The sequence below is a fragment of the Carcharhinus amblyrhynchos genome, chromosome 13 (genome assembly GCF_965287045.1).
Source record: "Carcharhinus amblyrhynchos chromosome 13, sCarAmb.v2.hapA, whole genome shotgun sequence".
NCBI lineage: Eukaryota > Metazoa > Chordata > Chondrichthyes > Carcharhiniformes > Carcharhinidae > Carcharhinus > Carcharhinus amblyrhynchos.
Window position 1 is genome coordinate 19,088,469 of NC_137336.1, and position 24,328 is coordinate 19,112,796.

Consider the following 24,328-nt stretch of genomic DNA (forward strand, 5'->3'; position numbering starts at 1 on the left):
ACGTCCGGTGGCAGGCGGCAGAGTTGATATCTCCCAGTGAGAGGGCTGAACCCACGCAATCTCCCACTGTTCAGCTCATTCAATATGCCAAAGTGAGGAGCTTGGCAAACCACCAGGTCAGGCGGTTAGGAAGTCACTTGCCCCACCATTACCTCATGGGGGCGGGGGGGTGGGGAGTCGAAGGTCCTGACACCATATTGAAACACCACCCAGACAGCATACACTCAGTGTGGACCAAGAGCTCTGCATCACTCTGCCAGAGTCCATTTGACCACCAGCTTGCAGATGTGACCAACCGCATCCCAGGACACAGGAAGGTGCCTCCAGCATTGCCTTTGGCTCATTTCCAGATAAGGACACCACCTGTGAGAGATCAGGTCAATGCTAGCTGTAGCAGTTGCATTCAACTGCACCTCCCAACTACCCCCCCACTCACTGTGACTGTTCCTTTCTACCTCCGCCATGACCCCACCACTGACACCACCGACCCCACCCTCTAAGACATCCCCCTCCCTCGCCAGACACTTCCTCCACCCTTTCCAAGAAATTCTCTTCCCGTTGCCCTGACACTCCCAGTTCCCCAGATACTCTTTCTGAATCCACCCTGTCTAACCCTGCTAGAATTTTATAAGTTTTTATTAGATCTCCTCTCACTCTTCTAAACTCCAATAAATATAATCCTAACCGACTTAGTCTCTCCTCATATGACAGACCTGCCATCCCAGGAATTAGCCTGGTAAAACTTCAATGTACTGCATCTATAGCAAGGGACATCCTTCCCCAGATAATGACAGCAAAACCAAAATTCCACACAATACTCCAAGTGTGGTCTCACCAATGCCCTATATTGCAGCATAGAACATAAAACATTACAGCACAGTACAGGCCCTTCGGCCCTCGCTGTTGCGCCGACCAGTGGAACCAATCTAATGACCCTCTAACCTAAACTATTCCATTATTATCCATATGCCTATCCAATGACCATTTGAATGCCCTTAAAGTTGGTGAGTCAAAATTGGCAAGACATCCCTATCTCTATCCCTATACTTAAATCCTCTTGCTATGAAGACCAACATAGCATTTGCCTTCTTGGCTACCTGCTGTATCTGCATGCTTATTTTCAGCATCTGATGCACGAGGGCTCCAAGGTCTTGTTGAGTATCCACATCTCTAAATTTACACCGATTCATGTAATAATCTGCCTTCCTATTTTTGCTACCAAAGTGGATAACCTCACGTTTATCCACATTATACTGCATCTGCCATGCAGATTCCCACACACTTAGTCTGTCCAAATCATGGTGAAGCATCTCTGTGTCCTCCTCACAGCTCACCCTCCCACCCAACTTTGTATCATCTGCAGTTTTGACGTAGCATTAACTCACGGCACTCAAATGAAATTAAGTGAGGCCCCCAAGAAAGAGAGAGTGCAATGTTTATGGACTTCAAAGTCTTGAAAAAACTAAAGTTCACTAGGCACGCTTAATCAAACTGAGAGTTCAAACTTCCCATTAGCGGAGAATCTTAATTTGGAGGACGAACCTAATTGTGGTGAGGTGGCCTTTTAATGAGAATGCATCAGATGCTAATGCATGCAGATAGAGTTCCCAGCATTGTTGATCAGGAAGCTCATCCCACCTTTAAACAGTCTTAAAGTGTGGAAGATCAGAATTCCAACAGCTCATCCTATCATCAGGAAACATTTTTTCTCTGTCTCAAATGCAATGTCCCAATCACTGTGACGTTTCCTGATGATGCGAGTGGAAAATTCCACCTATTCCTTCCTATACGTTTCTCCGGGGACTAAGAATGCTTCCATACATAGTGGCGGAGGGGGTGGGTGGTGCGGTGGGGGTAGTAAAGGTCTCTGAACCTGGATCTTGGATCCAACGTGCTTAGCTTAATGGATGCACAATTCAGGTCCGACGTTTAACAAATATGTGTATGATCCTTTAAGAGTGGATCTGAAATCCACAAAATTTCCCTTTACCATTTACAATATCCATTTTGAACAACTGAGATATTTTCTAAAATAAATATTTTATTCAGTGTCACCAATCGGTGTATTTTTTGTGACTGGTTAGAAAAGGAAATTATTGGGGGAATTTTCCTGAGAGCCCTCCATGGGACGGACTATGCAAAGGTCCAAAAAGCTCAGTGGGATTTTTCAGTTTTGGTGTGAGCATGGCTGAAACTTCCTGCCCAATATATGTATACATCCTTCTAAATGATGGATAGCGTGAGAAAGCTACACTAGTATCTGTATAAAAAGGTGAGTGGTGATGAGAATCACTCTGCATTAGTCATTCAAAACTGGGCTCCATAGAATCCCTACAGTGCAGAAGAAGGCCATTTGGCCCATCGAGTGTGCACCGATCACAATCCCACCCACGCCCTATTCCCATAATCTCACATTCCCCTGACACTAAGGTCAATTTAACATGGCCAATCAACCTAACCCACACACCTTTGGACTGTGGGAGGAAGCCGGAGCACCCGGAGGAAACCCATGCAGACACGGGGGGAATGTGCAAACTCCATACAGATGGTGACCCAAGGCCAGAATTGAACTGAGGCATTCCCACAGGCCTGAGAAGTTTCCAGCACCTCACTGACCATCATATTTCATATTACTTTTGATCAGATGTACAAACGTTGAAGGTAAATAAAATCATCCCATAGCTCCTTCACTTCACCACTCGGCATGTTGACAAGTGGAATTATAGTGATAAAATAAACCATGCAACTTACAAGCACATTGCTTTGACCTATTCAGACTGTAGTGAATGTTTGATCCTTGAGTTTTTAGCCAATGACTTTGTCCACTGCTTAAAAAGTTTAAAGCTTATCTCTTCGTGTCACAAATAAGCTTACATGAACACTAACTTGAAATTACTGTGAAAATCCCTGAGTCGCCACACTCATTTTTGGGTACACTGAGGGAGAATTTAGCACCTAACCAGCACATGTTTCAGACTGTGGGATGAAACCGGAGCACCTGGAGGAAACCCATGTAGACACAAGGAGAGCATGCAGACTCCACACAGACAGTGACCCAAGCTGAGAATCGAACCCTTGTCCCTGGTGCTATGAGGCAGCATTGCTAACCACTGTGCCACCATTCACCACCACCCCCTCCCACCCTCAGCTTATTATTTCCTATTTTATATTCCACAGAATGATGTTTACGCAATTATATGATCAGAGATGTCCCAATTTCCTTTGGCGACCATGGGTGGGATTTTCCAGCCTAGCTTGAGGGAGACCAGAAATTCCCGTCCAAGCTCAATGGACATTTCCATTGTCTGCCCCTTGTCCACTCCGATTCTGTGGCGGGTGAGGTGGCAGAGTTCTGGAGCTTTCTTGGCCCTGATTTCTGAAAATCCCTGTATATTTCTCCGAGCACACCCTTTTTCCAAGATTCTCCTTCAAAATCAGCTTGCTTTTCAGGATTTTGGTCACCGGTTCTAATATCTCCTCATAACACTCAAGTTCAAGTTTTACCCGGTAAAGCGTCTTGTGATGTTTTATGATATTGAATACGATATATAAATGTGCATTGTCGTTATTAATTGTAACTTGTTGCCCTCCTATTGTAGAATCACAAGGTCTCAGTTGTATATAGTGCATTCTCTAAAGAGGCAGAGCAGTACAGAGAAGGTGTTATTTGCAATTAACACAGGTAGAGTGAGGAAAACATTTTTGCGTAGGTGGGCAATCATCCTATTAGAGATTTTTGCACATTCGTTCTGCACTTGACAGAACTAGAATATGAGCTGGCCCGTGAAAGCTTGGCTAAATTGTTCCTCTACCCTGTGTGTCATGTTGTCTATTATCGGAAAAAAAGGCTCTGTTGTAATGTGTCAATGCAGGTAAAAAATGCCCCAGTAAGGGAGGCATGGTGGCATAGTGATTAGCAGAGCTGTCTCGCAGCGCCAGGGACCCAGGTTCGATTCCCAGCTTGGTTCAGTGCCTGTGTGGAGTTTGCATGTTCTCCCTGTGTCTGCATGGGTTTTCTTCAGCTGCCCCTGTTTCCTCCCACAGTCTGAAAGACATACTGGTTAGGTGCATTGGCCATGCTGATTTCTCCCTCAGTGTACCCGAATAAGTGCCGGAGTGTGGCGATGAGGGAATTTTCACAGTAACTTCATTGCAGTGTTAATGTAAACCTACTTGTGACTAATAAATAAACTAAAAAAAACTGTCAGTTATAATTATTTATATAAAAAAGAAAAGTTTAAAAGAACTTAGAAGGACCATTGTGGAGCGTTGAAATTTGGTTTCATACTTTTTATTGAATTCTATTATTATGCATACAATCAATATTGTGAATGGATCCATGCAGGATGCTTTATAATGTACTAGTGACTGAACACAGAAGCCCATTGCTGCATACTAGACTTACTAATCACCATCTAAGTCATGTGAAAGACTTTGGTTGAGACACAAGTATTTCTCCTGTTGGTGAATCTTTGCTTTCGTCTTTCCACTATCAACTCACTAAGGCTCCTTCGACAACACCTTCCAAACCCATAACCGCCATTTGGAAGTTCCCCTCCAAGCCACACAGTATCCTGACTTGGAAACATATCACCATTCCTCCATTGTCACTGGATCAAAATTCTATAACTCTCTCCATAACAGCACTTGTGTGTACCTACACCTTAGGAGCTGCGACAGGTCAAGGAGGTAGCCCACCAGCACCTTCTCAAGGGCAATTGGGGATGGGCAATAAATACTGGCCTAGCCAGCAATGTATACATTTCATGAATGTATTGAAAAATATACCTTCCCTAAGATATTGTGCCCAAATTTGAACATGATAGTTCAGATGGGGTCTGACAAAGATCTTAATCAAAGTCTTGCGCAAATGTCGCATCACTTAGTTAATTTTAAATTCTATACCCCCCCCCCACAAAGAATAAAGATCAACTTCCATTTTGGAATTTAAAAAATTTTTAAAATCACTTTTTGTACCTGTGCATGAGCATTCAGTGACTTGAGTACACAGACAGTTAAATCCCTTTGCTATTCCACAGTTCCGAGCTGTCTTCTTTGGATCCAAAGCAGATGATTTAACTTCCCCTGATTGAGTTCAAGGCAACGTTTGAAAGACAGTAAAGCAAAGCAGCCACTTAGATTCTAGATTTACTTTTGGTTCGAATGGCCTCAATCCGTGTTGTAACTTTTCTAAGGTTCTATGGCTGGCTTTAATGCACCAAGGCAGAGAATGTCCACAGTAAACTCAGCAAATCTCTTAATGGGTAAAACAGCAGAAGATCAGTGGGAGATACTCAGAAAAGAATTTAATATGATAGAGAAACGGTTCATACTCCTGAGGGACAAGCGCCAAAAAAGAAATCATGAATGACTGATGAGTTAAGGGATAACGTGGAACTAAAAGAAAAGGCAGACAAAAATGCAAAAATGAGCACAGATTCTGCAACCTGGGAGCGATTCAAAGAACAACAAAAGGTGATGAAATTATAAGAACAACAAAAGGGGTGTATAAAAGCCACTTGCAAGGAATATCAGAATCAACACAGAAAAATTACAGTTGTATTAAGAAAAAGCCAGTTGTGAGGAGAAAACTGATAGAAGTGATGTTGTCAAAGAAAATAGGGAAATGGCAGACATACTAAATAATTACTTTGCACCAGTATTTCCAATAGAGGAATAGCAGAGTGAGATGGATATCCCAAGGAAATTAACATTGAATCAAGGATGGATATTTAAAAAAAAATTCAAATTAATAATAATGAATATAACATTGGTTCAAAACAATTCCAAATCCCTGGACTTAAAGATTTCCATCCCTTCAGTTTGAAGCAAGTAGGTGAGAGCAATGGCATAGCCATGATCTTCAAATCAAAGTCTTACGACTCAGGGACTGTAGCAGTTCACTAAGTCTGCTCACCCCCACCCTCTCAAGGGTAACCAGGGATGGGACAATAAGTGCTGGCCTAGCCACAAAACCACATCCCATCAATGAATTTATAAAAACTTGCGCATGATCATTTCGATTGAAAATTTGCACATGTCCCTCTGCGATTTAAGAAACGTAACGGATGGATGTCAGAGAATTATAGACTAGTGAGTCGATTATCAGGAAATTACTTGAGTTCATAACTAAGATGGGAGAGGTGTTGGGGTGCAGTGCATAATATTTCAGCCCCTGAGTTAGCATCTTTGGATTCAAGTCTTATGCCTAAGTTCAACTTAGTCGAACTATGTCCAAGGGTACGTCCAACGGCGGCAACTCCACTTCAAGTCCTACTCCAGGACTTGTTGGCTATGGAAATTGAGTTTACAGTGTGGCCAAGCAGGATGATTATCTGCCAACCCTTCCAGCACGCCTATGGCAGGAGATAAGAGTAGGAGAAACTCCTGGTCAGATATGGAGTAGTGCCCCTCGAGTCATAGCCTCTGGTTTTGGACTAGTGATCTGTTCCAGGAAAACCAGCAATGGAAACATGCGTAACCACGTGCTTTGTCTACCATAAGTGCCTTTAGGCATGGAAAAAACATCAAGAAGAATAATTAAGAGAGTGCCAGAACACCTATAAAATTTTCAGTTGATCAGAGAGAGCCTGCATAGAATGGGAATGGGTTAAGTCATCCTCGAGAAACCTGATTGAATTTTTTGTTAAGATGATAAATGCAGTTGGAACGAGAATGCCGATGGATTTATTCATGCAGACTTCAGAAGGAGTTTGATGAAGTTCTTCGGGTGAAACTGTTAACTAAAGCTGATTGGAATTTAAGGCGCACTACCAACCTTTACTAGGAAATGGGTTGAGTGATAGGAAATGGAGATTTGGAATAATGGGAAGATTCAGGAGTTGAGTGATGAATGCCTTCAAGATGTTGAAAGAACTGATGGGGCAGACAGTAGGGAACTATTTCCAGTGAGCTGGATGTATAGGATTGAAAAGCATGGATTAAAAATTAGAGCTAAGTCTGTTTGGAGTGAATTAAAAAACATTTCTGTCCACAATGAGTGATAGAAGTTGGAAGTCTCTTCTGCAAAAGGCAATTGCCGCTCGATCAAATGTTAATTTAAGATCAGAAATTGCGAGACTTTTGTTTACCGAAGGTACTAAGAGATGTGGGGCAAAGACAAGAATACTGAATCATCTATGGTCTCCCCCTTTCACTCCAGAGCTACCTGCCCTAACTTTAAATCCAACGTACACACACACACACACACACACACACACACACACACACACACACACACACACACACACACACACACACACACACCATGCAATGCACCCACACCCCCTCCATCCACCCAAGACAAAAATTTCTAAGTGCAAGCAACCAGCAGCCATTTATAAAGGTCCAAAAGATCAACTGTATCGGGGCAGAAATTCCTCTGACTCTTTGACCAGCATATAGGTACAAATCTGGGCCAATTAGTATCAAAATTACTATTTTCCCAGATCTGGAATGCACTGCTTGGAGCGTGGTGGAGTCAGATTCATTCGAGGCATTCAAGAGGGCATTAGTTGATGACTTGAATAGAAACAATGTGCAAGGGTACAGGGAAAAGGCACGGAATGGCACCAGGCCATGACGTTCATTTGGACTACTGGAGAAGACACGATGGACCAAATTAGCCTCCTTCTGCTTCATAACAATTCTGTGATTCTGTGATTGAACTTTTAGTATTTTCCACCATTTACTGCATATGCATGCCTTTTTCCATCCACTTGTTGCCAGGGCGTAATACCTACTTTCCTGTTTTGTATTTTGCCCAGTTGTAGATTTAATCTGCCTCCTCTTGCAGACCCTTTTTTAGTTTGTTCATGTGGGCGACTTAGCGAGTTGGCATTGGAATTCTCTGTCTAACTCATTCCTTACGTACAGATTCGGAACATTGGGACAGCTGGCACTGATCCTTGTGCCATACTGAGTCAGGAAATTCATATGCCTCATCCTGATGCCACTCCCCAAACGATTGTCTGCTTCCCTCTTACCATCAGCCAATTCTTGTTCACACCCAATTATAAAGTCTCACTGTTTCCAGCTTCTTGCTGTTTGATATATTAAATATTGGTTGCAATCTCTTTAAAATCAGGTTCCTGTCTCCCACCCTCCTTTGTAAAATGTTGATTTGCCAGAGTTTAAATGTTTTGTCAGTGAATATAACCATTAAAGTAGTTGCCACTTGAACTATGCTTCCTCAATGAATTAACTTACTGATTTATAATAACTCTAATGATAGTGTCAAGGGCAGAATGTATGTGTTCTCTTAGTTTTTTTTTGCATAAGAGATGTGTCAGTTCCTACCTTCAGAGTGCGGAACCCTGTTAAATAATTTCAGCAGCAAACCTTTATTCTCACAGACTTACCCCTATTTAAACTCACTGGGGATGATCTTACCAAAAATATTGTAAGTGCTGCATCAACATGAAAACGGGAGAGAACCATTCCATTTTTTTCGGTGAGAGTAAAATACAAATCTTCTGCCATTTAGAGAAATAATGAGGCAAAGTGTGACTCATGCCAGTCGGGGGAATGGACGAAACCTATTCATGCCGGGAAGCCAGCTGTTTACTGCTAGACAGCACCATTGTGTGTGCGCGTGATCTCTCATTTCACTGTACAAAGTGTGCATACCCAATTCTACTGTAAGGTATCACTGTTTACAGCCTCTTGCTATTCGATCAACTGGCATGATGAGCCAGTAAGATCATGCCTACTGTCTCTCACATGCACAAAAATTAGATACAGAGCAGGTAATGCAGTTTATAGATATTTCAGTCCCTGATGTATGAACTCCGGGCTCCCATGTAACAGATCTATAATGTTTTGAATGACTTTGAAGTGCTAAAATTGAAATGAGGGTCTTACACAGTGAAGACTTCACAGCAGGTTGTGAGATTTCTTGTAGTAGTATTTCCAGGAGGTTGACGAACTTTGAATTAGGCTACCTGATGCCTCACATGAGTCTTATTCGCAGACTGGCTGACTTGATGTTTTGATGGCTTCAGTTATTCTGTCCGCTTAATTTTGCTGATTTTTAAAAGCAGGATAAAAACATGGCTGCCTCACCACGTGACTTTCACAAGTTAAAAATCAATTCCAAATGGTGGATTGGGAGTGGCATTAATGTTGATTCCACTGTGGGTTAAATTCTCAGAATATTAAAAACCCTTCGCAATCTATTTTTTAATAGGTTTCAGGGCAGGGTATTGAATCATATCAGTCTGCGAGGTTCTTTTGTGTTGGCCCATCTTCAAACAAAGGGACGTGTGAATTCCCTGGGTGGCTGTGAATGTCTTCATTAAATTAGGTATTTACTCAAGACAAGATACCATCTGTATCTCAAAATGCCAAAAGTCACATGGTTTTCACGAGCCATTTTGATAGCTTGCTTCTATCCATTTTTTAAAGTTTGTTTTTATTAGTGTCACAAGTAGACTTGCATTAACACTGCAGTGAAGTTACTGTGAAAATCCCCAAATTGTCACACTTTGGTGCCTGGTTGGATACACTGAGGGAGAATTTAGCATGGCCAGGGATCTAACCAGCATATCTTTTGGACTGTGGGAGAAAACTGGACCACCCGGAGGAAACCCATGCAGACATGAGGAGAACATGAAACTCCACACAGACAGTGGTCCAAGCTAGGTTTTGAACTCAGGTTCCTGGTGCTGTGAGGCAGCAGTGCTAACCACTGCACCAGTTCATAATATCGTGCGGCTGGATAATAGTTACAGATACTTTTTTCCTTTTGGGCTTGGAAATCTTGTAACTTCCAATTGGATGCCATTAATTTTTGACTATTGTCCTTATAAAAATGATATTCCAAGAGCAAGAAGGTTATGCTGAATTATACGAGACTAGTTAGACCTCAGTTGAACATTGTGTATAGCTCTGGGTGCCTCATTAGTGAAAGATTGTGAACGCATTGGAGAAAGTGCAAAAGAGGTTTACAAGAATGATTCCAGAGATGAGAAATTTCAGTTATGAGGATAGATTGGAGAGATTGGAACTCTTTTCCATCAAGGGAAGAATGCTGAGGGGAGATTTGATAGAGATGGACAAGATCATGAGGGGAGTGACAGAGTAGACAGGAGAAACTGTTTCCTTACAAAGAAAGATCAAGAATGAGAGGGCACAGATTTCAGGTAATTTACAAAAGAAGCAAATGTGGTGTGAGAAAAGACTTTTTCACATAACGGGTGGGATTTTCCAGCCATCCTCGCTGCAAGACCGGAGATTCCTGCCTGAGGTCAACAAACCTTTGCATGACCTGTCCCAGCCTGTTACGATTCCCGTGATGGGTGGGATGGGAAAATTCCACCAACAAATTAGAGTCTGGGATGTACTCTCTGGAAGTGAGGTGGAAGCAGGTTCAATGAAGGCATTATTCAAGAGGACATTAGACTTGAATAGAAACAATATGCAGAGATATGGGGAAATGGCAGCGAAATGGCACTATGCTCGTTGGGCAGATACGATGGACCATATGGCCTCCTCTTGAGCTGTCATAATTCAGTGATTCTGCAATTAAATTATCCAGTATAATGACTCATAATGCAAAGCAACACAGGCAAGTTTCCCTGGCATTATTTTATTCTGAGAATTCACATTATTCCTTTTTTGTATCAATTTGAATGACATGACATTTAATATAATTTAGAAGGAATATTTTCACAAAATTCATAATCAGAATGCAAGCAAACATCATCCAGAGACCCATAAATAATTGGCACGTTTAAAACATAATGTGCTTTTTGAGTATATACAACAATGACTCCCCAGTTGAGCTGTTTATTGATATGAACCGAGTACAGGTAAGTAGGGGTTGTAATTAGCTGAAGCTGACATCTTTTCACTTTAATTATAACCTTGTACCACCCGTAATGTATTCGAAGCAGGAACTTTGCTACTAGGGATTAAACAGTTTGACTTATACTCAGTGGAGTTTGGAAGGATGAGAGGGATCTGATTGAGTTATATAAAATTTTAAAAGGGATTGATAAAGTAAATGTAGACCAAATGTTTCCTCTTATGGGGACATCTCAAACAAGAGGCCACAGGTATCGGTTGAGAGGGGGTACATTTAAAACTAACTTGAGGAGGAACTATTTCTCACAGAGGGTGGTGAACTTGTGGAACTCACTGCCCCATAGCACAGTGGAGTCTGAGTCATTGAATTGTTTCAAGAAGGAGATAGATATATTTCTAGTTTTAAAAAAGGATAAGGGAATATAGGGACAGTTGGAGAGATGGATTTGATTCGAGAGAGAGATCAGCCATGACCATAGAATCATAGAATCATAAAACCCGTAGAGTGCAGAAAGAGGCCTGCACATTGACTGACAATAATCCCACTCAGCCCGTACCCGGTAACCCCATGTATTTATCCTACTAATCTCCCTGACTCTAAAGGACAATTTAGCATGGTCAGTTCACCTAACCTGCACATTTTTTGAATTATCTGATCCAATTGAATGGCAGAGCAGTATGAAGAGCTTCAGAGATGTATAAGATAATGAAAGGGATGGATAGGGTAGAGGTAGAGAGATTCTTCCCGCTTAGAAAGGACAGCAGGACTAGAGGGCACAGCCTCAAGATAAGGGGGGGGTGCAGTTTAGATCAGAGTTGAGCAGGAACTTTTTCACTCAAAGGGTGGTGAATCTCTGGAATTCTCTGCCCGTTGAAGTGCTGGAGGCTACCCCACTGAATATATTTAAGTCACAGGTAGATAGGTTTCTGATAGACAGGGGAATTAAGGGTTAAGGGGAGAAAGCGGGAAGTGGAACTGATCCACTTCAGATCAGCCATGATCTTATTGAATGGCAGGGCAGGCTCGTAGGGCTAGATGGCCGACTCCTGCTCCTATTTCTTATGTTCTTATGTTCTAATGAAGAGCTTAATTTGCCTCCTTCTGCTCCTAGTTCCTATGTTCCTATGTTAAGCTCCACTCTTCCGCATTGTTCCGAACATTACACAGAAAGCCATGATAACACCATCCTCCAAACAGACTTGTAACTTTCGAATATGATTGACCAACAAAATTGTTGATGCGTTGAAAAACAATCTACACTACGCACAAAAGCTACATTTCAATTATATCTGAGGAATGATTTCACCAAAAATATAATCTTTCCTCCAAATGTTGAGCTGTCATTGTGTGTGTTTATTTAAGGCCATATTTTCTACATCTAAATTTATATTCACAACCTAGCTGTTGCTTCAGGTGAGGGTGCAGATGTGGCTGTGTTAGTCAATCCTGGGATCTGGCTTATCCTTTGGAATCAATGGTCTTAACTGACTTGACTTAGTATTAGTGAAGGTTAACAGGCAGTAGTTAAGCAATGCAAAGGAGGCAATAGATACCAGTTGGAAAAGGCCAACTTGAAACCTCCTCTTATGAGGCTAAGGGAAGATTAAGGGCTGATTAGATAGATGTGCTTAAATTATAAAAAGCTGTTGATAGAACGAGATTCAGTAGTTGGGCACAGGAAGCGATTTAATAACATCTATAATTATTGAGAATGTAACTGTTCGAAAACCTGCTTGGAAAACGAAAGATAATATTCCATCTGATCACTTCTTCCATACTTTCACGACCATGAAATACAGTGTTCAAAAGGACGTGATAATCTTTTTCAAAGGCAATTAACCTGACAACACGAAACGACAGTTACAGAAAAGATGAGTCTTTTGGATGAGATTGGTATTTGGGAGGTTATAATTTGAACTAACACCACCTCCCCCCCCACCCCACAAACTCCATGGAATATTAAACTAATACATCTTTCCAGTCCCATCAAATATCTCTGCAACGGAATGTATTATGGTTGAATCCTGTTTTAACAGCAAAATTCTACTCAGGGCTTGTCCTCTCCAACTTCTGGCTATAGTGAATGGAAGCATAATGTTTTCAAAACATACACAAATGAAAGAAATCCAATAACCCCAGCATTGCAGAGGATAGCTTAACACAACAACCAAATTCCAAGTTGGATTCTCCAACCTCACATGCAGCTGGGATTCTCCAGTCACGCTGCAGTGAATAGAGATTTTGCTGAGCGCCAGATTTTCCGATCTTGCTAGCAGAGGTGGCGAGGCATTCAAAACTAAGAATTCCAGGTGAAGTTTCACTTGTCACAACACTTGCTGTGTTTGTCTCTGGGCAGAGAGAATTAGTCACTTGCGTATTATAGTGTGTGGCAACTCCTGTGTATATATTAATGTGATAAGTTCACGTGATCTGGTGGATTACATTACATTACAGATAGAATACAAATGGTACTGGAGCAGCTTGCATGTGCAAAACTACACTAATGTGATGTGTTCACGTGATCTGGTGCATACCTTCCAGTTCCACAGACAAGTAATGCATAAAGAGCAGCTGATATCTGACAAGAGGACAAACTGTATTGGACGATAGAAGTCCCAAAATTCAGTTGTCTCGAACCTTAGATAGGAACAGAATCAATTAAAAGTAGTCAGTATAAATGTTATATGCTGGCAGCAGATGGTCTACAACATGGTGGAGTGCCACTGTGCTACTCTGTGCAATGATAAGAGTCACAGATTCAATTTTCCCTGTGCCACTAACATCTTCAATCCTTCTTGATGTGGTGAGACGTTAAGCCAAAGGCCAATACTTTGCACAAATGGGGAAAGTAATGTAGATTGAGTCATTCTGGGCTTGTTTAATAAGAACTCAAGATTTCCAGTCTGGAGCGGGAAAGGCAGTTGCGAGTGAGCAGAGCACCCGCAGAACATCAGCCTCGGCAAAGGTCAGGGGCATGAGAATTTTCCGAAAAAGTAAAAGATCCTGCACAAATGTCATTTAACTCCCAAATGGCATACGGTGTCTACTTTTACACAGCATGTACTACATCTCGCACCATGGGACACGCTTAATACAGCTTTTGCTGGCCTGAACACTAATCCCACTATCACCAAATTGCATTAGGTCTCAGCTTAAAGCTTGTCACAGTATTAATTCGGCAGTACCAGAAGTCTATGCGTGCTCTCTCTCTCTCTCTCCCTCCAGATCTTGTTCTGTCTCTATTCCTAATCCTGTACAGAGTACTTTATTATGAGCCAGTGATTTGTCAGCTGTCTACCTGTTCACTAATATATTCTGATGGCTCGATTCATTTAACAGTATCTGCTGCATGGCCAAGAGCCCACATTTGTCACTGGAAATATATTGTTCTTTTTAATTCCAGGTCTAAATTAGTAATGGCATATTTAATTCTTTTTTTTCCCCGCAAGTTAAATGTTGCAAATATTTGAGTCATGCTTCAGGGCAGATGTGTGGTGCAGTGGATTAGAGCACTTTACTTCCATTGCTGGCAACTAGGTTTGTATCCATCCTGGATGAATGGGATACAAGTCTTCTCCAACTTTTTTTAATTCATTCATGGGATGTGGGCACCGTTGTCTGGGCCAGCATTTATTGCCCATCCCCGAGGGTATTTTAAAGTCAACCACATTACTGTGGATCTGAAGTCACATGTAGACCAGACCCGATAAGAATAATAGGTTTCCTTCCCTAAAGGACATTAGTGGACAAGATGGATTATTACAACATTTGGCATTGGCTTCATGGTCATCATTAGACTTGTAACTCCAGATTTTTATTGAATTCAAATTTCACTATCTGCTATGGTGGGATTTGCACCAGGGTCCCCAGACCAGTATCCTAGGCCTCAGTATTACCAGTCCAGTGACAATACCACTACGCCACCGCCACCTCTGTGGAAATCCAAAGTTAAACTATCTTATCATAACCATCCTGATTCTTAGTTGGTTTGAGAATGACCGTGTTAAGTTCTGACAAAAGGTCATCTAGACTCAAAACGTTGGCTCTATTCTCTCCTCACAGTTGCTGTCAGACCTGCTGAGATTTTCCAGCAATTTTCTGTTTTTCTGTTAAGAAAATGCTGGTTTCTGAGAGCAGGGTAGTAAAGGTTATGAAGTTTCAATTATAATTACAGATGAGAAAAGCCATTCGGCCCATTTTAATTCCTTCACCCAGCAGTCATCATATTGTAACGTTCAACTCATTCTTGAGTAATTCCAGGGTTTGGCCTGTGCTGGAACCATGCAACAATCCCTTGTGTGACCTACATGTGAGGAAGAATTTTCTGATCTTACTCCGAAGCTTATTGCTGAAGAGAGAAGTGTGTTGCCAAAGCTTTTGATCTTGCACTCATCAGGACAAGCACAAGAATACCAAATTTCAAATGATCACAACAATTTATACTGCAGGAGAAAAAGATGCTGATTGGGTGGCAAGTGGACTCTGTTTGTTGGTTGAGGCATTTCCATGCAAAAAGGATTGGGAAACTGTAAGCTCCCCAGATTTTTGGGTAATTCAAAAACAAGGTGCAAGACGTAAAGTTTTTCCTCCATATGAATATATGTCATTTCTAAGCTTAAAAAAGCCACATTACAACCTCAACTGCTTTTCTTAATTGAATTGTTAGTATCGCCATTCGCGGGCTCAGGATTGTACAGGAAGTGCTGCTCAACTGTGGAATCACATCTAACAGCAGATGTTTTGTTTTGGGTTTTGAACATGCAAGCTGGTTCAGTGCCACCTGTATTCGTCTATAATGAACAACAGGGGAACGTACTTGGCTGAGATTCTGCCAAAAAACTTCTAAGTGCCGAATTTGCGTAAAAACTGGAGTAACTCCCACTTCCTTGTTCTTGGGATTTTCAAAATGAATCTCCTGCACTTTGTGTGCTGCAGAGTGTCCTGGTGAGATTCTTGCTGAAAATCAGGTGGCGGGCCCTATTCCCACTGGAGAGGCCAGCATGTGCTGACCTGTTATAGTGGAGATCGGTGCATGCACAGTAGCCCCTCTCTGCCGGCCCACCCGATTGCTGGCCAACCCCATGACCTTGCATCGTTGCTCCCCTAATATCCCTACCTCCCCCCCCCCCGATCACTGGCCCCCCCAGATGTCTCCGTGCCAGTGTCCTAATCTCCGCCCCCGCAGACCAGCCCTGATCACCCCCTTCCTTCCTTCCTTCTGCCTGTGATCCTATCTGCAGAGTGGCAATGGAACCTCCCCCCAGTCCCCATTGATGCTTCCGCATCGGCTCTACCCAACCAATATTTCCTGCCCCCCTGACCCCGCCCACGGCACTGCCTAATGTCTGGTGGGCTACGCCAAGGTGTCCCTTGAGCATTGCCACTCTGCATCCTGGGCAGTGCCAGAGACCCAGGCTGGCACTGAAGAGCTGGCAATGCCTAGGGGGCACCAGTCCCTTATTCCCCTTCACTCCAGCAGGGCCAGGCTGCCTGCTCCCCATTCGTGGGAAACAGTTGTAAACCCCGCCAGAGTGAACCATCCCTAGCGGCAAGGTGGGGGAGGGGGGAACGGTGGGTGGGAGAGGTTGGCAGCTCTGTATCCTTCAGTCCTGCGCCTGCTGATGATATTTAAATGCAAATTTTAATTTGGAAATCAGCTCTCCACTGATTTCCAGTGCAGAGCTGATGAAGCCACAAATCCTGGCTCTGAAGATGTGTGGAGGCCTTGGCCTCCAACTGGGAGCTGCTAAACAGCCTCTCCTGATATCTCAGGCCCATTGCACGACTGAAGCAGCACAGCAGGCTGGGAGAGTCACCCCCATTGTCTGTTTTGATTGCCCAATCACTGGGACATACCTCCCATGTATCTGGCATCGCATCAGCACTAAAGTTCATACACTGTGCTGCCGAACTGTTTATTAGGAAAATGGACTGACTGCAGCACCCTGTTAGTGGAAAATACCTCATGTATTGAACATAAGAACATAAGAAATAGGAGCAGGAGTCGGCCATCTAGCCCTTCGAGCCTGCCCCGCCATTCAATAAGATCATGGCTGATCTGTCGTGGCTCAGTTCCACTTTCCGGCCCTCTCCCCATAACCCTTAATCCCCTCTCTTATCAAAAACCCATCAACCCGCTTCTTGAAAATATTTAGCGAGGCAGCCTCCACCACTACAACGGGTAGAGAATTCCAGAGATTCACCACCCTTTGAGTGAAGAAGTTCCTCCTCAACTCCGTTCTAAACCGCCTCCCCTTTATCTTGAGGCTATGCCCCCAAGTCCTACTGTCTTTTTTGAGCGGGAAGAGTCTCTCCACCTCTATCCTATCCATCCCATTCATCATCTTATACGTCTCAATGAGATCTCCCCTCATTCTTCTAAACTCCAACGAGTACAAGCCTAGTTTATTCAGCCTCTCCTCATAGCTCAATCCCCTCAACTCCGGTATCAGCCTAGTAAACCTCCTCTGCACTCCCTCCAAGGCCAAAATATCTTTGCGAAGGTGCGGCGCCCAAAACTGCACACAGTACTCCAGCTGCGGCCTCACCAGCTGCAGCAAGACCTCCCTACTTTTATATTCAATCCCCTTCGCTATGAAGGCCAGCATCCCATTCGCCTTCCTGACCACCTGCTGCACCTGCAAGCTGGGTTTTTGCGACTCACGCACAAGGACCCCGAGGTCCCTCTGCACCGTCGCCTGCTGCAGTTTTTCGCCCCGTAAGTAATAGTCCTTCCTACCATTCTTCCTACCAAAGTGGACCACCTCACACTTGCCAACATTAAATTCCATTTGCCATTTCCTGGCCCATTCGCCCAGCCTATCTAGATCCTTCTGCAGACTCTCCACACCCTCCGCACAATTTGCCGTTCCCCCAATCTTGGTGTCATCCGCAAATTTTGACACCCTACACTCGGTTCCCTCCTCCAGATCATCTATATAAATGGTAAAAAGCACCGACCCCTGGGGCACTCCACTAGTCACCATCCGCCAATCCGAATAGCACCCGTTGACCCCCACTCTCTGCCTCCTATTTGACAACCAATCCTCTATCCACGCTAACACCCTACCCCCAACTCCAAGTCCCCTGACCTTCTGCAATAACCTCTTATGGGGTACTTTGTCAAACGCCTTCTGAAAATCCAGAAAGACCACATACACCGGCTCTCCTCTATCGACCGCCCTAGACACATCCTCATAGAACTCCAGTAAATTTGTCAGACACGACTTCCCTTTAATGAAACCGTGCTGCGTCTGCTCTATCAAGCAATTCCCTTCAAGATGCCTCGCAATTTCCTCCTTAATGACGGATTCTAACATTTTACCTACCACAGACGCTAAACTAACCGGCCTATAATTCCCTGCCTTTTGCCTGGCACCCTTCTTAAACAACAGCGTAACATTAGCCGTTTTCCAATCTTCCGGCACTTCCCCGGAATCCAGCGATGTCTGGAAAATAACCACCAATGCATCCACTATAACCTCCGCCATTTCTTTCAGAACCCTCGGATGCATTCCATCCGGTCCTGGGGACTTGTCCACAATCAGCCCCTCCAGTCTGTCGAGCACCGCCTCTCTAGTAACAGTAATGTCATTAAGACCCTCCAGTCCTACCACCTTTCCATCGCTAACACCCGGCAAATTATTCACGTCCTCCTCCGTGAAGACAGAAACAAAAAAGTTATTCAATACCTTAGCCATATCCCCATCCCCTACCACTAGGTCCCCTTTCTCATCCTCTAAAGGACCAACGTTCACCCTAGCCAGCCTCTTCCTTTTTATATATTTATAAAAACTCTTGCTATCCTTTTTTATATTAAGCGCTAGCCCAGCTTCATAGTTTCTCTTACCCTCCTTTATCAACTTCTTTGTCAATCTTTGTTGACATTTAAACCTCTCCCAATCCTCTTCTTGCCCACTACTCTTAGCTACTCTAAATTCCTCCGCTTTTAATTTAACACTTTCCTTCACCTCCTTCATTATCCACGGCTTATTACCTCTCCTCCTACAGTCCTTTTTGACCATCGGAATAAATTTCTGCTGAGCACCAAGAAAGATCTCCTTAAAGATCCTCCACTGCTCCTCAGCAGACCCTCCCTCCAATGCACTCCCCCAGTCCACATTCGCCAATTCTTCTCTCATCCTACCGTACTCTCCTCTATTCAAACAAAGGACGCGTGTCCGGGAACCCACTTTCTCCTCCTCCATCTGCACCAGAAACTCCACCATACAATGATCACTCTCTCCAAGAGGATCCTTCACCGCAAGGTCCCTAATTCTACCCGCCTCATTACATAGCACCAGATCCAAGATAGCTCGCTCCCTCGTTGGCTCCAACACACACTGTTCAAGGAAATTATCCCGGCAGCATTCCAAGAACTCCTCCTCGAGCCCACCGTGTCCTACATGGGTCGACCAATCAATACGCAGATTGAAATCCCCCAAAACTACGGCCGTCCCATTCCTGCACGCCGCACTTATTTGCGCGTTAACAGCCCGCCCCACCTCCAGATCATTATTCGGGGGCCTATAGACGACACCCACCAGCATCTTCCTCCCTTTGCTGTTCCTAATCTCCACCCACAACGATTCCACGTTCTGCTCCTTGGCTCCAATATCATCCCTTGCTACCACCTTGATGCTATCCTTAATCAGCAGAGCTACGCCCCCCCCCCCCTCTTTCCTCCTGCCTATCCTTCCTAAACACTTGATACCCTTGGACATTCAGCTCCCAGTCCCTGTCACCTTGCAGCCACGTCTCTGTAATGGCCACCAGATCATATCCATTTGTGTCGATCTGCACCACCAGCTCATCCACTTTATTCCGAATGCTTCGTGCATTCATATACAGCGCTTTCATCCCAGCCTTCACCTGGATCCTATTTGCCGTAACGCCACCAACCGTACTCACGCCCCCTACTCCCTCTATTATTGGGACATCCTCGGCCTCTTCCCTTACCTGTACCCTCTCCTTAACTTTAGACCTCGTAAGGTCACCTACCCTCGCACCCTCCCCCCCCCTAATTAGTTTAAAGCCCTGTCTACAGTCCTCTTTACTCGATTCGCCAGCACTCTGGTCCCAGCACGGTTCAGACCAACCCCATCCTGCCCGAACAGGTCCCACCTACCCCAATACTGGTGCCAATGCCCCATAAATTCAAACCCATTCCTCCCACACCAATCTCTGAGCCACCCATTCACTTCCCTAATCCTGTCAACCCTACGCCCGTCTGCACACGGTTCAGGCAGTAGCCCAGAGATGACCACCTTGTCGGTTCTACTTTTTAATTCCATTCCCAGCTTCTCATACTCCCTCCCCAGATCCTCAGTCCGCACTTTGCCTACGTCGTTGGCACCCACATGTACCACAATGACTGGATTCTCACCCTCCCACTCCAGGTTCCTCTGCAGCCCAGCTGCGACATCCCGTACCTGAGCACCAGGCAGACAACACACCCTTCTGTGCACTTTGTCATTGTGACAAAGGACAGTGTCAATACCCTTCACCCCACTGTCCCCAATAACTACTGCGTTCCTTTTCCCCTTCTTTTTGCCTATGTCCTGCTGCATCACTGTACCGTGTGCAATTTGCTCACCAACCTCACCTGCCTCGTCCTCTTCCAGACTGGCAGCAAGAACCTCAAACCTGTTTTGCAGATTAAGAGGCTGAGGCCTCCGCTCCTCACCCCCCTTCCTCTTCCCAGCAGCCCCCTCTTGTCCCTGACCCTTAGAGTTAGCCAGTCTAGGGGGGGTGGATGTCACTTGCACCCCATTGACAATGGCACCCTCTCTCCCCCTGATGAGCCTCAGTGTCTGTAGCTCAGAGGCCAGCTCATCCACCTTGAGCTGGAGCTCCTCCAGCAACCTGCACTTACTACAGACATGGTCACTGGGGAGGACCCTGGAGTCCACCAGCTCCCACATCAAACAGAAACCACACATCACATGCCCCTCCATTATTTACTGTAGTGGGTTTGAGAAAAATTTGTTTCCTTGTTTTTTCAAACAAACTCACCTGGCCTCTTTTCCTTCCAGCCCTTTTTGATATTAAGCCCTATTAACTCACTCTGCTTCCCTCTCACTCCGCTGCCCGCTCAGACGCTGCCCGCTGTCTACACCAGGCCTCCTTTTAAACCTGGCGCTGATTTAAAGCAGGCTGGTCCACAACTCCTTGTAAACACTCCCTCAGAATTCTTAAAGCAGTAAATACAATAAAATAAATGCTTTAAACAGTTCTACAAAGAACAAAGTGCTTTAAACTTATTTTAAACAGGTTTTTCACAGGTAAAATCTTAGCTCTCTCTCTGCTCCTTCACTCGTCTGCTCCAGCAAACAATGGAAGGCTTCACCGTGTGGCCACCTGATAATTAATTAAATTAAAGCAGGCTGGTCCGCAACTCCTTCTAAACACTCCCTCAGAATTCTTAAAGCAGTAAATACAATAAAATAAATGCTTTAAACAGTTCTACAAAGAATAAAGTGCTTTAAACTTATTTTAAACAGGTTTTTAACAGGTAAAATCTTAGCTCTCTCTCTGCTCCTTCACTCGTCTGCTCCAGCAAACAATGGAAGGCTGCCATTCCAAAGTAGCAGTATAAAAACAGCTTACTTAATCTGTTGTTCAAATGTTGCGATTGTTTGAAATTTGGCCTTCTTGTGTTTGCTCTGCTGAGTGCAAGATGGAAAGCTTTGGCAGCATTTCTCTCTTTTTTTCAATATTCAAGTTCTGTGCTCCTAAGTTTGCCTTCTACTAGCTTGAATTTGTGTCTTATTGTTCTCATTTCCTGGAGGATAAGTTTGGATTTACCTTTTCTGTCCTCTTAAATGTCTTCATGGGAACAATTCTTGGCTATCTCCTCTCCCCATCTGAAAAACAAGCTATTGTGTTTCCTCATAACCCAGATATTTGATACCAGGAATCAGCCTTTAGGCTCTTAACGTTTTTGCCTCTTGTTCTTGAATGTATAGAATCCTATAGCGTAGAAGGGGGCCATTCGGTCCATTGAGTCTTCGTACGGCCACAATCCCACCCAGGCCCTATCAACATAACCCCTTGCATTTACCCTAGCTAATCCCCCTGACACTAAGGGGCAATTTAGCATGGCCAATCCACCTCACTTACACATCTTTGGATTGTGGGAGGAAACTGGAGCACTCAGAGGAAACCCATGCAGACACAGGGAGAGTTCATTTGTTGGAAACCAAAACTGTTTGCAAAATTATCCTGACCACCAATTCTTCTGTTTTGCTTGCTACTCTGTGGCAATGCACAATAACAACAAATTAAGAAAAAAGTCACAAGAGGCCTCATCAAGACCTAATTATAACTAAAGGTGTACCCAGCCAAAGAAGGTGGTATTTGAAGGGTGACCAAAAGCTTGCATCACGACTAGGTTTTACGATGGTCATAAGGAAGATACGATGAAGGGGCTTGGCAGAAAATTTCAGAGCACGAGATAACAGAATACAGAGAAAAAAGGTGGGTGGTGTGGAGGGATCTACACAAGCCTAGATTCAGAGCTATGGAGAGTTCCGGATAGTTCAACATTCTTTTGATTGTTACCTGCAACATTTGGGAATATTGGGTGGGATTTTCCAGCCGCGCTCACCTCAAGGCTGGAAAATCCCGCCTGAGGTCAATGAACCTTTGTATGGCCCCTTCCATCCCGCTACGATTCCCGTGGCAGGCAAGACTGGAAAGTTCCACCCATTTTGTTGAGTTTGCTAGAATTGTGAGGTCTGTTGTGAGGGAGACATGATGTCACAGTGGTTAGCACTGCTGCCTCACAGCGCCAGGGACCTGGGTTTGATTCCCAGCTTGAGTCACTGTCTGAGTGGAGTTTGCACGTTCTTCCCGTGTCTGCATGGGTTTACTCCGGGTGCTCCGGTTTCCTCCCACAGTCCAAAGATGTGCAGTTAGATACATTGGCTGCGCTAAATTTACCCTAGTTTCAGGGACATTAGCAGAGTAGATTTGTGGGGGTTACAGGGATGGGGCCTGGGTGGAATTGTTGTGAGTGCAGGCTCAATGGGCCGAATGGCCTCCTTCTGTACCGTAGGGGTTCTTCTATTCTTATGGACTTCATCATCAACAAATTTAATACCATTCATGGCATACGTTTTTTGATGAAAAAAACATCAATGAATTAATCGAGTTAAAGAAAGGTGACAGCCCTTTGTGGAACACTGTAACTAAAACACTTGATCAATAAAGCTCTGACGAAGAGTCATCTAAACTCGAAACGTTAGCTCTGTTCTCTCTCCACAGATGTTGTCAGAACTGTTGAGATTTTCCAGCATTTTCTACTTCTGTTTCAGATGCAAGTATTTGCAGCAATTTGCTTTTATCAAAAGGAAACTTAACTAACAAATGCAAAATACCATTCCCGGGGGTAATGGTGCACCTAGCCCCTACAACGTCCACTGGTCACAGAGCGCCTGAAGTGTGCTGGTGTACACTAGGTGCTCCCTCATTCATAGTTTACAAATGCCACCTCTTATTCTTTTCTAGATGCAGGACTTCACATTGCCCCCATTATAGTTCAGCTGTGTTGTTCTGTTTGCGTACAAATTTTATCAAACTTACACAATAATTTCTGATTTTAATTTCTCAACTTGATGACTCTTTTTAAGTTGGTATTGTCTGAAAATGTGGCCAATTTATATTGAATCTTAGTCATTGGTGTACATTTGAAGTTCTCCTGGTGTCTTGGCCATTTTTCCCTCATGCAATACCATCAAAAACAGTTCAACATTTTTTGTGGAATGTTGCTATGCACTAAATCACTGCTATTTGGATACATGGTATGAGTTTTTGGACATCAAAGTTATTTGTAAAGTGCTCTAGGACAGTTGAGTAGATAAGTCCCACTGTGTGAATGATAAGGCAGACTGGGGGATAACATCTGACACCAAAGCGATATTTTATTCCAGCATTATTCTGGCCAAAGAAAAAGACAGGATCACTGGAAATAAAGTATAATGCTGGTGTAGACAATATTGTACAAGTCAGGCATGTGGATTTCTTAACTTGCCTATTCTTGCACTATTCCTCCAGTTGCTCTACAATTCCTGGACAACAGTGAATGCATTTATTTAAGCACTGCAAAAAGCCTAGAGAAAACAGTTCAACTGTCCAACCAATTTTAAACATTTTCAAGGGCGGGACATTAAAAAGAGGGAGTTTCGTTCACGAGCTCGTTGGTTTGACTGCGCTACACAGGCAAAAGAAAATTCAGCAACAAAATTCAGTTCACAATTCCCCCTGAGTTTCTCAGTGGCAGCAAAAGATAAAATAGCAGCACATTCCTTTGTAGTGAAGGGGCGTTTGGAAGTGTCCCTATTTCCCTGTGCCTCAGATACAGCTGAGACATCACTGTTGTTGCCTGCCAACTTCACAAGCCTTCAGTGACTTGAGGAACACCGTACCTTTTCAAAGTGAGATTGGTGTTGCCGCCTTTAGTGCGAGTAACAAATTGCTGAAAATGTTTTCACTGTACCTCATTTGTGCTTAGATTTTAGA

The 24,328-nt window shown here is 43.8% G+C and overlaps 1 protein-coding gene across 1 annotated transcript in view; it reads left to right on the top strand.

Moving 5' to 3' along the window:
* LOC145351748 (teneurin-2-like) overlaps positions 1-24,328 on the top strand; it is a 1,559,410-nt gene that overhangs the window by 306,203 nt on the left and 1,228,879 nt on the right. The gene's annotated exons all lie outside the window — the stretch shown is intronic.